Source organism: Schistocerca cancellata, chromosome 7 (assembly GCF_023864275.1).
Source record: "Schistocerca cancellata isolate TAMUIC-IGC-003103 chromosome 7, iqSchCanc2.1, whole genome shotgun sequence".
NCBI classification, from domain to species: Eukaryota; Metazoa; Arthropoda; class Insecta; order Orthoptera; family Acrididae; genus Schistocerca; species Schistocerca cancellata.
The window spans coordinates 399,253,339-399,267,390 of NC_064632.1; the positions used below are offsets into that span (position 1 = coordinate 399,253,339).

Below are 14,052 nucleotides of genomic sequence, written 5' to 3' on the forward strand. Positions count from 1 at the left end.
CCCCAGAAGCTTTTCTGTTTCCACCGTTTGCTGTGGACATTCAATTTCCCCTTGGCCTCCTTCATTGCTATCTCTGCGTTGAGAGGATAGTGGGACTGAATTAAACGAAAATGGCTCGTGCTGTTTTGTTGGGGTTGATATTTCGTCTTCATCTCCCTATTGTGCACTTTAAAATAATCAATTATTTGGCCCTTGATATATTAATCAGACAGATAAAAGAGAATGGGGTTGTAAATATTAATAATTTACACTAAATAATTAGCTGGAATTAGAATTTTAGATTTTAACTAATAAAATGTCACATATGAATTCACAGGATGATGAAAATAACAACGTGATTAAATGATTTGAAACTAGGTCGAACCGCCAATATAATGATTAACGAGCTCACTATATAAAAATAAATAAAAAACGGCTAAAAAGTGTTCACAGCTAAAAGCTAACTGAAACCCGATCTGATACTAACTCGTAACTAATCGGAGTCTAACCAGCACACAATGCAATTACCTAAGAGTCGATTAGTAACAGAAAATATTTCTCATTGGTAAAATGAGTTAATATCCAGACTTAGCACACATATAATTATTTCCAAGCAACTTCCTGGCAGATTAAAACTGTGTGCCCGACCGAGACTCGAACTCGGGACCTTTGCCTTTCGCGGGCAAGTGCTCTACCAACTGAGCTACCGAACACGACTCACGCCCGGTACTCACAGCTTTACTTCTGCCAGTATCCGTCTCCTACCTTCCAAACTTTACAGAAGCTCTCCTGCGAAACTTGCAGAACTAGCACTCCTGAAAGAAAGGATACTGCGGAGACACGGCTTACCGGGCGTGAGTCGTGCTTCGGTAGCTCAGTTGGTAGAGCACTTGCCCGCGAAAGGCAAAGGTCCCGAGTTCGAGTCTCGGTCGGGCACACAGTTTTAATCTGCCAGGAAGTTTCATATCAGCGCACACTCCGCTGCAGAGTGAAAATCTCATCCTGATTTCCAAGCAACTTTACACGCAAAAATATAAGTTCTGCTACACTGGGAAAAGTAAATCAAGATTCCTGACGAGTGCAGAATAAGCGACGAATCCACAGGACGCATTTTATGTGTCACAGATGACGATGCGAAAGATCTCTACTATGGAAAAAATGTACAGGTGGTTCACCACTCAGACCAGCACAGATGTAGCCTCACTGACTCGTACTGAACGGAATCCACCTGGAAGACAGCCGCCGCCGTTTCTAGACCTCTGAACTCACCTCCATGGAAAACTCTGAATTACTTTCACCAACCTAACCCACAACTCCCTGCACATAAATGGTACCAAAAATCTGGCTGCGCCATTAGCTGAACGATAAAACTCAAATCAAAATTAGTGCCTTACACTTAATTTTATATACAGTAGTTCGCCCAGAATTAAAATTTAAACAAATGCCAAGTTTTGTTGCAATACTAAAAATCAATTCATACACTCATTTCTATGAAATACGACAGTAAATATAAATAGGGCACCACTTTCTTATTGGATTATTCCTCCTCTTTCGAATATACTATTCAGAGTTATGATACCTACATCGTTTATCACTCATATTTGGAAACAGGAAAGTAAAAAGCACAATAAAAATATAGATCTTAAGAATAAAATGAAAAACACCATAAAAATATAAGTCTTAAGAACCAAACTCTGCATGTAGTGTGTAATAACGTCTGCAAGTGCGTGATTTTTAACGAAAGTTCGATTAAAAACGTTTCATAGCTTAATTAACTATGCTACAAAAGTGTATCTTAGTTGATGTGCACCACTGAGAGCTACAATTTGAGCGCTTGATCTGTTTTGCTCCTTACATAATACAAAATTTACTGAAGATTTACTGAATTTCTCGGTGTTTTATCTTCTCACATATAATTAAAATTTATATTTGCTTACTGGAAGAATTTTGTTACTTCCCTCCTTAATTTGATGTATTGGTCCTTCACTGTATCTATTACGGTTTGCGCTGCAGGTGTGAAAATGCGAACGATAAACAAATCTCTTTGCATGTGCTAGTGGCGGACCTAACTTTCCCTTTCGCTGGTTTGAATCTGACAGCAACACATGTGCGACATGGACCCACCGCATGCTGGCACGCCTTTCTCAGGTCCTGCCAGAGACACGCTTTCCCGAAGTCCATACCACGGAGTGCGCACAATTCTGACACCTCTCGCAACCAAAGCCTATCACCCATGCTCAAATAGTCTGTCATATCGCAACGTACGCATTGAATAACATCGGGGAGAGGCTAACCCATTCCCTCGCTCCTTTATCAACTACAGCTCCCCTTCCATGTCTTTCGACTCTTGTAAGGCTGTAGTCCGTCCTCTTTACAAGTAGTAGATAAACTTTCCTACCCTGTACGTTACCCTGCTATCTTCAGAATTTCAAGTATTGCACTCTGATCAACAAAGTCAAAATTTTTCTCTAAAACTTCAAGTACTACAAGTGTTGGTTTACCTTTCTTCAAACTATCTACTCAGGTAATGCCTACTGTCAATATCACAAGAAGATACTAATGAATCATATTATAGTAATATGCAAAGTTATTATAATTAAACTTTCAAACCGTTGTAGAAATAACACCAGTGGTCAGAATGACGTAAAATTGCAACGGAATATTGTCGGAGAAGGGGGAAAACGTATGGTAGAAGAAAAATAAATAGTTAAAAATGTAGCAATAGCATAATAATTTAATAATGGTGGACTAAAAATGACAAATGAATCATAAAACAATGCCTAAGGTGTACGTTTGACGTTAAACAAACAATACTACTGAGTGTGCATGGATGAACGGGTGTGATCCTGTTACGTATGTCCACAACGGCAATGTCATATCACATCGGATGGGAAAAGTTGGTTTTTAATTGTCCTGAGGCCAAAAACCGCATAAAATGCATGAATGAAAATCAAATCGGATTATTAATTTCCGTGTGATTGCCGCAAAACATGTTCAATATGACAGCTTTCTGCAACAAGTTGAAATCTAGAAACAGCATGTTCCACAACTGATCGATGTGTTTCCGGGGTCACGTTCAGAATGTGTTACGCAATGCGTGCCTTCAATGCAGCTAATTTTGCAATCGGAACACTGAACACTACATCTTTCAGACAGCCCCACAGCCAGAAGTCACACGGATTAAGATCAGGTGATCGGGACGGCCACGCTGTAGGGACATGGCGGCTGATAAGTCTAGTATTTCCAAAATGGCGCTTCAGCAGCTGCTTAACTGGATTTGCAACGTGTGGAGGTGCGCCATTTGCATAAAAATGATCCTATCCACACATCCACGTGGTTGCGCAAAAGACACTCATAGCGTTTACGAGTGACGATACAGGAAACAGGACCGGAAGCACCTGTCTCTTCGAAAAAATATTGCCCATTATAAATGATGCCGTAAATTCGCACCGCACATGACCTTTTCAAGATGAAGTGGTACTGGTTGTTTTGCGTGTGGAGTTTCCGTTGCCCATATTTGACAAATCTGTGTATTGACATGTCCCGTCAGATGGAAGTGGGTTTCGTCTGTCCACAAAATCTTCCACGGCCAATCATTGTCCACTCACATGCGAGCAAGAAATTCTAAAGCAAACGTATCTCCTGCTGACGGGTCAACAGGAAGCAATTCGTGCACATGGGTGAATTTGAATCGATACCAAAGACGGATGTTTCGTAGGATTTTACGTACCGTGCTCACTTGTATGCCCAATGTTCGGGCAATTATCCGAGAGCTACACGTTTGCACACCACCACTCGTCTCCTCCTGCATTGCTGTGGCCCCTGCTTCCACTGAAGTCGAATCAATTCGTTTTCTCCCTCTACCAGGTTACACACCAAAAAACCGGTCTTTTCCTATTTCCGAGTCATTTTCTCCACACCCAAGGCAGTCATCGCACCAACGCACTTTTTCAAAGACTTCAGTGTCCGGAACTTCTGCAGAGCAACGTGTGCACAGTCATCATTCTTCTAATACCGCTTTACAAGCAGAGTGCGATCCTGCATTGAGACAGTCAAGGCGAACATCGCAGATGCGAAAGGAGGAAAAGCCGTGTACCGGGCGTGTTCATACCAGCTTCAATGGGTCGTGCGCATGACTTTTCATTTACGTATTCTGAACCATACAGCGGCACTATTGATCAATTTTCACACTATTTTTTTATCTTCTGCTATAGGTTTTCCCCTTCTCCTATAATATTCCGTTGCAATTTGACGTCATTCTGACCAGTGGTGTTATTTCTACAGCGTTTTGAAAGTTTAGTTTTATTTATAATAATGCTGTATATTGAGAAGATAAAAAAGCTTGAAAATTGCATAAACAGGTATATGGTTCAAGCTAAAGAAAATCAGCGGAAAAATGCCCATATTGGAGCACTAAAAAGGCGAATACACCCTTCTTTAAACGACTCTGATGGAAAAGTGTGGAACGAGCTGCTTCAATGGCCATTCTGCTATCCTTACCAAAGGTTTGACATGCTGTTTTCTACACAGAACATTTTAAATCCCTTTATCCAGTCTCTCTCTGTAGTTAAGCCTTCATACACAGCATCTCCCTCTCAGTACCATTGCCTATATATGTCCCTCTTCCAATGTGTCCTTTTTCTTCCATTGGCACTTTCTCTTATCTCCCTGTGTCAATCTCTCCATACCTTTCTCTCGCTCTTCCTTACCACTATCTCCTTCTCGGCACAACTTTCACTGTCTCTCTGTCCTTCAGTCATTGTTTTTGTTCCACCTTTTTCTCTCTTTACCATCATCTCTTTTTTTCACTTATAGTCTGCTTTCTCTTCAACTACCATAGTGTCCTCTTCATACATGTCCTTGGAGGGGATTTGCTCGGTGTTTTGACCCCTATACCGGGAAACTTTAATACATGATGAAACGTCCCCTTAGAAAAATTAATGAATTATTGTGCTGATAAACCCCTTACGTTATTTGATTTTCAAACAGCTGAGCAGAACTGAGCGTCCTCAGACATTTCTCTCTTTACTTAATCTGATCAGCACTAAACTGACACACAATATTTTTCAGCGCAACGCAATCTGACTTTCAATAACCTCTACAAAAGAATGGCCCTGACTAGCAATAACCTATACCTTTCATGAATCACTTACCTCACAAAAATCTTCGTTACTCGAACTACTGCAATACAGCGAGCGCCACTACTGCCAGCTAAATAAAAGATTCTAACTACTGAAGGCACTAACTACTGATAGGCATACTTAGCAAATGAAAGATTTTGATAAAGAACAAACAATGTATTTGCCTTAATAGTGTTCAAAAGTCATTATATATATATATATATATATATATATATATATATATATATATATATATATATATATATATAAACAAAGATTTTGAGACTTACCAAACAAAAGCGCTGGCAGGTCGATAGACACACAAACATACAAACAAAATTCAAGCTTTCGCAACAAGCAGTTGCTTCATCAGGAAAGAGGGAAGGAGAGGGAAAGACGAAAGGATTTGGGTTTTAAGGGAGAGGGTAAGGAGTCATTCCAATCCCGGGAGCGGAAAGACTTACCTCCGCAAGTTCCTATCTCCGGAGTTCTGACAGGTTGGTGTTAGTGGGAAGTATCCAGATAACTCGGACGGTGTAACACTATGCCAAGATGTGCTGGCCGTGCACCAAGGCATGTTTAGCCACAGGGTGATCCTCATTACCAACAAACACTGTCTGCCTGTGTCCATTCATGCGAATGGACAGTTTGTTGCTGGTCATTCCCACATAGAAAGCTTCACAGTGTAGGCAGGTCAGTTGGTAAATCACGTGGGTGCTTTCACATGTGGCTCTGACTTTGATCGTGTACACCTTCCGGGTTACAGGACTGGAGTAGGTGGTGGTGGGAGGGTGCATGGGACAGGTTTTACACCGGGGGCGGTTGCAAGGGTAGAAGCCAGAGGGTAGGGAAGGTGGTTTGGGGATTTCATAGGGATGAACTAAGAGGTTACGAAGGTTAGGTGGACGGCGGAAAGATACTCTTGGTGGAGTGGGGAGGAATTTAATTTCAGTTGCCGTCACTCATACCTCACTTGTCTTTCAACAACATCTTTGCCTCTTTACTTCCGCCTCGACTGACATCTCTGCCCAAACTCTTTGCCTTTACAAATGTCTGCCTGTGTCTGTGTATGTGCGGATGGATATGTGTGTGTGTGCGAGTGTATACCAGTCCTTTTTTCCCCTTGACGTAAGTCTTTCCGCTCCCGGGATTGGAATGACTCCTTACCCTCTCCCATAAAACCCACATCCTTTCGTCTTTCCCTCTCCTTCCCTCTTTCCTGATGAAGCAACTGTCTGTTGCGAAAGCTTGAATTTTGTGTGTATATTTGTGTGTCTATCGACCTGCCAGCGCTTTTGTTTGGTAAGTCTCAAAATCTTTGTTTTTAGATATATTTTTCCCACGTGGAATGTTTCCCTATATATATATATATATATATATATATATATATATATATATCAATCAGTTCATGACATCCAGTCTTACAAATTTACTGTCACTGATGGACACAAGTCCAGATCATCTGCTCTCTAAATTCTGCCATTCTCCCCGCATCCACCACTGCTGGCGGCTCACCTCCAACTGCGCAACGCTACGCACTGTTAACAGCCAACTGCCCAACACTACAATAGCAAATTCCAACAATGCAAACCAGCCACAGACTGCACACAGCACAGTCAGTGATTTTCATGTAGAGCGCTACATGGCGTTACCAACATTAAAACCTAAACAGCCTACTTACAATGAGTATAGGGGAATTGGGAAAGTTTTCTTAAAACGTTGGTGTAGGGCGATGGAGTAAAAACCTCTCACTGCCAGTGCCCACACTGGTTTCTTTCTCTCGTACTATCGTTGTCTCCTCTCTCACATTGACTCATTTTGCTTGTCTCTTCCACTGCCACTGTTTCCTATGACCCATTTACACTGTCTTTTCTATTTATAATCTATCCCACTGTCACCATCCCCTTTCACTTACACTGTTTCCTTCTGTCGTACTTTCTTGCTGCCCCTGTCTCCACCATACTGAAAAATTGTGTGTGTGTTGGGGGGGGGGGGGGGGGGTGAATGCGCACTCCCCTATACCTACGTACTGAAGTTCGCCAATCTTGGGTGGGGGGGCCAGACTCTCATTGTCTTTCCCATCGTCACTGTTTCCTCTCTGTCTTTGTCTTCCACTGCCCCTGTCTCCTCTCTTCCCACGTCACTGTCTTCCTACTACTCTCTTTCAGCACAAAAAGCGTGAATGCCTTCACACATCATTACATAAAAATGCACAACATTTTTAGGCTATACCTACAGTATACCATAAAATGTGCTGTTTTATTTGCAAATACAAACAATTTCGTATGATGAAATAGTTTCTTTGTAAGGCGCGAACGCCGCCTGTTGGTACCATCAAATAATTCGCAGGTGAAGATAGCCTGAAAAGGTGTCTTGTGCCCATTACGTCGACAGCGCGTCATATTTATTATTAAACAAATGCTGGCTGAAAACAAAGTACTGGTGACCTCAGAAAACTGAGAATGTTCCCAGAACCCTTGCCATGTGTTCTGCAATTCAGTTAGAAGTACATTTACACCGCAGACCGGATATTACGTTCTTATTTACTTGCATTCAGTAACTTTGAACCTCTGGATCTCGGAAATGGGTAATGATATCGAAAAAAATACAAGGTTGCCCGAGAAAATGATCTTAAGAACATATGGCAACAATTTCGACGATTTGCAATGAATAGAACTTATGGAAGCGATCATCCCCTCAATTGGTACTTTTGGTACTCAAGTATCACTGTTTTTCGGGTGTACCGTGATAACTGATACAGATATTCGAAAACGGGAAATTGGCGTTGCTTAAGGGATGTCTGAAGAATGTACAGGTGATGTTTGAGCCCTTTGCTATACATAGCTATATAGACAACTACGGCTATGCTGAAAAAAAAATATAAATAGGGTTTTTGCACGAACGAATGGTGCTTTTATAGTGTGCCTAAGCCCACCCTAGACCACACCTACTGCAAGAGAACCAACCGATTAGCTCAATCGGCCTGGGCTGGAGGAAAGTTGTAACTTTCAGATTTGACCCTATACTGTAGCGTAGTTATAGTACGTCCGTTCTTTCGATAGGTATATAAATGGTCACTAGGCAAAGGGCCATTCAATACACGTGACCCGTTACCTCTGTGATTGCGAGATTGTACCCCCTGAAAAATGACGCTTTTGAACGCGGATTTTTCGAGCGAGCCATTGGATGTTTGGATATGCAATGTAATCATTCGTTATTTCTAGAAAATAACTAAAAACTATTATAAACGCTTTAACTTACGTTTTATTTACCTCAGACAAAAGAGCATCGACACTATTTTTCACGCAAAATCACTAAATTCATTATCAGTTGGATAAATAATACAAACGTGTCAGCAAAAGAAAAGGATGTTCAAAAATGGTTCAAATGGCTCTGAGCACTATGGGACTCAACTTCTGAGGTCATTAGTCCCCTAGAACTTAGAACTAGCTAAACCTAACTAACCTAAGGACATCACACACACCCATGCCCGAGGCAGGATTCGAACCTGCGACCGTAGCGGACTCGCGGTTCCAGACTGCAGCGCCTAGAACCGCGCGGCCACTTCGGCCGGCTGAAAAGGATGTAATGGTATTCTTGCAGTGAGTACATGTTCTTAATTATGCATGCATTTTTCTATCAGTCGTGAGATTAAAGTGCTTTGCAAGGAGTTTGAAAGATACAGTTTTTTTTTTTAAATCTGTGCAGGAAATGTAATAACATATTCACTACGCCTATTAATGAAATGATACATGATTATTTGGATTTCAATGATTTTTAATATTCCACCGCCTCCTGGAATGATGAGAAAATCTCAGTAATTTTAAATATTCAGTCGTCTCTCGGAACCTCGAGAAGAGAACATATTAAGCTGCCAGCATATCTCCGCATACGCCTTATTTTAAACACCAGGTCCTCTTAAATCACCGGAGCTGAGCGAGAGCGAAATCCGCTGGCTAAAGCGATCTGAATTTCGTTTCGTCCCTGCGCTCAGTGGCTGAGAAGAATTTGAAGATGAGGTGGGAGGTGTGGGAGGAGGGAGGTGGGGTAGTTATCTCTGCCTAATACGAGCAGAGCAAAAAAGAAAACGCCTTAATTTGCCTTGCTGATAGCCAATCTTGCAATTTAAATTTTTTATAAAATTTATCGTCAGCTAATAAAAAATTGAGATTTCTGTACGTCAGCTTATCGAATGAAGAGAGCACGACCTGTGAGTGCCAATTTTTTCTGTTACAATTAATCATTTACGCCATAATGGACTACCACACTTACAGAAGCAATGCATTACAATGTCCGTAGAGCTACGACAGATGTGTGTGGTCAAGCTAAGTCAGTTCTCTTTAGGTCTCCCCACAGAATTTACGATTAAAACTCCCGCAAACTGTTGACTGACGGATATTGAGGACTAAAGGACAGTACATAATTCCCGCAGAATCACTAACCCCGTTAGGGTTTGGATGGTGCAGACTGAATATCTTCTTCTTCTTCTTCTTTAGCGTTTGTTCCGTATGCTGGCGGCGTCCGCTGTTTTGTCTCGTTGTCGCCACTTATTGCGATCTTGTGTCGGATCAGGGTGAAGGCCTGAGTTGCTGAGGTCTTCATGCAGGGTGTCAAGTCTTCGCTGCCTTGTTCGTCCTGCTGGCAGTTTCCCATTTACATTTAGGTTGAGACTAGACTTTGCCACTCGTCTGCTCTAAGGATATGCCCATACCAACGTAGGCGGCTTTCTCTCATTTTTCTACTATTGGTGCAACACCGTATAACCCGCGAACTTCATTATTTGCGACGTGGTCATGTAATGTAAATCCCGATGTCCACCTAAGCATTTTCGTCTCCATAACAGCAAGTCTTTGCTCTACTTCCTTTGTTGAAGGCCAACATTGAGCCCATATAGTGCAACTGGACGGATTACCGATCGGTATACTTCTTATATGAGCCTGTTTGGAATTTTCTTGTCGCATACTACTCCAGTAACGCAACGCCATTTGAGCCACTCGCTGCTAAGGCGGTTGGAGATTTCTGCACCGAGATTTCCATCGGCAGCAATTGTCGAGCCCAGGTAATTTAAAATTCTTGCTGTTGGTAGGTCAAAACAATTGATTCTGATGATTGCAGGGTCATTTAAATTTGTGGAAAGGCAATATCTTTTCAACACACTGCGCCGTAGTCCTACATCTGCAAGGTGATCATTCCAGGCGTGGACTTGAAGTTGTAGATTATTCTTATCTTCACTGGCCAGTAGCTCATCATCAGCATACAGTACCGTCCAGGGTGGTGTCTTCTGCAGGTTTCTTGTGACAGAATCCATGACGGTGATAAATAGGAGCGGCGAGAGAGCGGATCCCTGAAGAACTCGCACGGAAATAGGGAAAGATAGTCTGGCAGCTGACTGTATCGGCTCTTCGGGTTCTGGTAGAGCAGTCTGACCCACCTAACGAGATCTTCAGGTACTCCATGCTCTCGCAGGGCAAGCCAGATTAACTTGTGTGGCACTCGGTCAAAGGCCTTTTGGAGATCGAGAAAGGCAAAGTGTAGCTATTCTGACTTCTCACGGTGCTTTTCGATAAGCAGGCGAGCTGCATGGATAGCATCTGTCGTCCCACAACCCTTCACGAATCCAAATTGATTGATGAAGTAACTGGTAATTTGTCGGATCCTTTCATCGATGATGCGCTCGAATACTTTCATGGTGTGTGACAGAATGCGTATTGGGCAGTAGTTGTTACATTCCGATTCCAAACTGAATTGTTGCTACATATCCGGTCAGCTAGAATCTTTCTCTCCTCAATGATCTTATTAAATTAATCCGTCAACCATTCAGCTGAATCCCAGTGTTTTGATTTCCGCAAGTCTACAGGAAGATCATCCGGCACCACTGCCTTTCCGTTTTTCATTTTCCGTAATGCTTCGACAACCTCATCCTTGGTGGCTGATCCAATGGGTCCCTCTACTGTAGTTAACACTGGAATTGGAGCATGTGGAAACTCCTCGTTGCAAACTTCCTCAAAGTATTTCCTCCACCGCTCTACTACTTTCTTTCTGTTGGTAATAAGTTTGCCTTCTTCATCACTGATTCTACAGAATTTTTCAACGTCTGCAGTTTGTTTATGGCACTGCATCACCAGTCGATAAATTTCTCGCTCTCCAGTAGGTATTTCTAGTTTATCGCAGACTTCGCTGACATGGGCTGATTTGGCTGCCGCAACTGCCTCCTTTGCTGCAATCCTAGCTTCACGTTAATCCTTCCAGTTTTCATCTATCTTAGAGGCGAGGAACTTTTGTTATAGCTGCGTTTTAAAGTGACAGCCTTCTTCACCTCCTCAGTCCAGACCCACGTTAGGCGATCGATTTTACGTCGGCGTGGTTTTGGGGTGCCTAATTTTTCCTGGGTCGCTGTTATGACACTGTCTTTCAGGGCATCGCTGGTTGTTCCTACGTCAGAAGTAGGGGGAAGAGAGACGGATTAAATAATGTCTCTTTCTGCTTCTTTGAATCGCCACCATTTAGTACGCGCTGGGCCATCACATTCTCTCTTCCTTTTATTTGGTGGTTTGATGCGCAATTTGACAACTAGCGGAAGGTGAAGCGTAGCAACCGTTTTGTGTGGAATAGCTTTTGCATTCAAAACGAAGTTTAGCTCGCGTCGCCGTACAAGAATGAAATCTATCTGGCTCATGTTGTTACCACTGTAGTAAGTCCAGAGGTGGGACATCCTCTTCTTGAAGAAGGTGTTCGTGATGACTAGTTCGTGTGTTTCTGCAATGTTCAATTTTCTCTCCCAATCCACAGTCCTATTTCCAGCCTCATTACCATGGCATCGGTATCCATCTGCAACTGAACCAGCATGACCATTGAGATCACCAGATACGATGAGAGTATCTTCAGGTGGCACTTCTAAGATCTTATCATCAAGCAACATCCAAAAGTCATCTTTTATCTTTTGCGTGTAGCCGGTTTGCGGAGCACAACATGAGGATGTATGGGTGTTCCTCTGGTCCGTAGGCAAGACAGCTTTCATCAAACGGTCGTCAAATCGCTCTACTTTTGCTATAGAGTCCAGAAATTTGAAGCCAACAATTATCCCAACTCCTTTGACTGATTTTGAGCTGCCATTATAGATGATTTTATATCCATTCGTGATTTTGCTCCACTCCACCTTGTCTCCTGCACTGTGCAGATGTCAATTTTACAGAAGAAAAGTGAATATAACGTCTGTAATGTTTTTCTTATTTTGTTCAGAATACTGAAATACACTCTAAGACAAAAAAGACCCACCACGAAGGAACTATCCGAATGAGACGGAAGTCGGTAGGTGTGATGTACATTTGCAGGTAAACAGGTGATTACTATTTCAGCGAAAGTGGATGATTTATTTAGAGATAGAGCTTCACAAATTGAGCAAGTCAATAACGCTTTAACTATATATAAAGGTAGTATCTGTTCCCGAAAGAACAGATACCATTGATAACAATGCTATCTGTTCTTTCGGGAACAGATACTACCTTCATATACAGGGTGTTACAAAAAGGTACGACCAAACTTTCAGGAAACATTCCTCACATACAAAGAAAGAAAATATGTTAAGTGGACATGTGTCCGGAAACGCTTACTTTCCATGTTAGAGCTCATTTTATTACTTCTCTTCAAATCACATTAATTATGGCATGTAAACACACAGCAACAGAAAGTACCAGCGTGACTTCAAACACTTTGTTACAGGAAATGATAAAAAATGTCCTCCGTTAGCGAGGATACATGCATCCACCCTCCGTCGCATGGAATCCCTGATGCGCTGATGCAGTCCTGGAGAATGGCGTATTGTATCACAGCCGTCCACAATACGAGCACGAAGAGTCTCTACATTTGGTACCGGGGTTGCGAAGACAAGAGCTTTCAAATGCCATCATAAACGAAAGTCAAGAGGGTTGAGGTCAGGAGAGCGTGGAGGCCATGAAATTGGTCCGCCTCTACCAATCCATCGGTCACCGAATCTGTTGTTGAGAAGCGTACAAACACTTCGACTGAAATGTGCAGGAGCTCCATCGTGCATGAACCACATGTTGTGTCGTACTTGTAAAGGCACATGTTCTAGCAGCACAGGCAGAGTATCCCGCATGAAATCATGATAATGTGCTCCATTGAGCGTAGGTGGAAGAACATGGGCCCAAATAAGACATCACCAACATTTCCTGCCCAAACGTTCACAGAAAATCTGTGTTGATAAAGTGATTGCACAATTGCGTGCGGATTCTCGTCAGCCCACACATGTTGATTGTGAAAATTTACAATTTGATCACGTTGGAATGAAGCCTCATCCGTAAAGAGAACATTTGCACTGAAATGAGGATTGACACATTGTTGGATGAACCATTCGCAGAAGTGTACCCGTGGAGGCCAATCAGCTGCTGATAGTGCCTGCACACGCTGTACCTGGTACGGAAACAACTGGTTCTCCCACAGCACTCTCCATACAGTGACGTGGTCAACAGCAGCAACTTCTCTGACGCTGACATTCCCTCGTCCATTTCAGGTGTCCTCGTCGTTCTAGGTCTTCCCCAGTCGCGAGTCATAGGCTGGAATGTTCCGTGCTCCCTAAGACGCCGATCAATTGCTTCGAACGTCTTCCTGTCGGGACAACTTCGTTCTGGAAATCTGTCTCGATACAAACGTACCGCGCCACGGCTATTGCCCCGTGCTAATCCGTACATCAAATGGGTATCTGCCAACTCCGCATTTGTAAACATTGCACTGACTGCAAAATCACGTTCGTGATGAACACTAACCTGTTGATGCTACGTACTGATGTGCTTGATGCTAGTACTGTAGAGCAATGAGTCGCATGTCAACACAAGCGCCGAAGTCAACATTACCTTCCTTCAATTGGTGTGTGTGGAATCTTATGGGACTTAACTGCTAAGGTCATCAGTCCTTACACACTACTTAACCTAAATTA

General features: G+C 42.6%; 1 non-coding gene across 1 annotated transcript; it reads right to left on the reverse strand.

Moving 5' to 3' along the window:
* Nucleotides 1-618: 618 nt before the first annotated feature.
* On the reverse strand, nt 619-692 carry Trnas-cga (transfer RNA serine (anticodon CGA)). Its single transcript has one exon. It is a non-coding gene; the product is annotated as a tRNA-Ser (tRNA).
* Between the last annotated feature and the right edge of the window lie 13,360 nt (nt 693-14,052).